General features: G+C 44.7%; 1 protein-coding gene across 2 annotated transcripts in view; it reads left to right on the forward strand.

Annotated features, from left to right (window-relative positions):
* The first annotated feature begins 1074 nt into the window (after positions 1-1074).
* Positions 1075-1641, forward strand: part of phf20a (PHD finger protein 20, a) — a 15440-nt gene continuing 14873 nt past the window's right edge. The window contains exon 1 of one of the 2 annotated variants that reach the window (XM_046076380.1): positions 1075-1224. The gene's annotated coding sequence lies outside the window, so the exon portion shown is untranslated. Of the gene's footprint in view, positions 1225-1327; positions 1366-1641 lie in introns of those variants that run through there. The other variant, XM_046076381.1, reaches the window with a different exon arrangement.

Genomic DNA, 1641 nt, shown 5'->3' on the forward strand with positions numbered 1-1641 from the left:
GTGGCCGAGAAGGAACGTAAGTTTGTATTATGGAGTTTAGGTAGATGGGTGCAGACCCAGTAGTCACTCTGTATGCAAGCATTAGTGACTTGAATTTGATTCTGGAGGCCACGGAGAGCCAGTGGAGGTCACTGAGTAATGGAGTGACATGAGTCCTTTTGGGCTGATCAAAAACCAGACGCGCTGCTGCGTTCTGAACCATTTGTAAGGGTTTCACCGCACAAGCTGGAAGACCTGCTAGGAGAGCATTGCAATAGTCGATGCGAGAGATAACCATGGCCTGTACCAGAAGCTGGGTGGCGTACTGAGTGAGGTAGGGCCTGATTTTCCTTATGTTGTATAGAGCAAAGTGGCATGACCGAGAGACAGTAGCAACATGGTCTGAAAAGGACAGCTGGTCATCAATCATGACACCCAAGTTAAACACACTTTCTACTCCATCAGTACTGTACTGTAGGCAGTAGATCCACTCAGCTCCAATTGAATCTTGTTTACAGTCAACATTAAGATAAGTGATGAAATGAGGACTTTTCCATTGTGGTAGGCCTATTGGTACTTTTTATTTAACTAAGAAATTTGACTCTTCCTGATGAAAAGATTGCAAAAACATTAGAATCAATGAATGTATTAAAATAGTGATAGAACACTAGTGTAGGTAATGTTAGAAATGTATCACATAAAGCCAATTATGTTATGATGAAACGCACAACTTGTACATTGACTGAGTTTAGATTAGCCTCCACTCCTGTAAACAAGCAGCAGTTGTTTTGAATGAACGGTGGCTGGAGCTATGCGCCCAGTGATCTGTAGATAGGTGTGAATAACAACTCACTGGATCCGAATGAATTCATATGCAAAAGTCACAAAAGTTGTAATGTTGACCTGTATTTGATTAATGCCACCGTTGAGAATATAAACTGGTTATATGCCATGTGGCGAAATCTTGTTCATTCAGGTCCATTTAAAATGTATTTATGAAAATACATAAACATGTTAAAAGCGACACATTTCAGGCATCAAATGATGTCAAATGAGGAGGGTTCGGGTCGGTTGTACGCGCATGCGCATTGTAGCGCCACACAGCCCGCGCCGGTGGTGAACGCAACTGGGGGAAATTCAGCTGCGTGATCTGAACCAGACAGGCGGAGGCGGCGGTACCTGCACTTTAAGGGGATTACACCGCACATTTGACATCCAACCGGACAAAGAGTGACCGGAGACCAGGTACGAAGTCCACATCGCATCTCCCCTTGGGTCCAGAGTTTAAAATGCCTTAAACGAGGCCCGTTTGCTGGAATTATATCAGCAGTGTAGATGGTGTGGTGCCGCATGTCGGCTTTTTGAGTTCAAAACAAACGTGACGAAGTAGGTAATAAAATGTAATGTTTGTACATTTCGTTGTCGTAGTTGTGTAATTACCTGTGTGTTCCTTGTTCCTCGTATGCTTTTTCACTAGGTGCTTTTAAGGGGCGCCGTGGTTTGTCAGTTGTGGAAGTTTAATGATTTGCATTATCACGCCGCTCGCTCACAGCAGGAGAAGTACACGAAGTAGGCCTAGCGCGAGGCCCCGACGAGCTCTTTGAGTGACAGCTGCACAGCCAATCAGATGCCAGTATCCCGCAGTCACAGAGTCTTTCGGCC

This window comes from Micropterus dolomieu, linkage group LG18 (genome assembly GCF_021292245.1).
Source record: "Micropterus dolomieu isolate WLL.071019.BEF.003 ecotype Adirondacks linkage group LG18, ASM2129224v1, whole genome shotgun sequence".
NCBI classification, from domain to species: Eukaryota; Metazoa; Chordata; class Actinopteri; order Centrarchiformes; family Centrarchidae; genus Micropterus; species Micropterus dolomieu.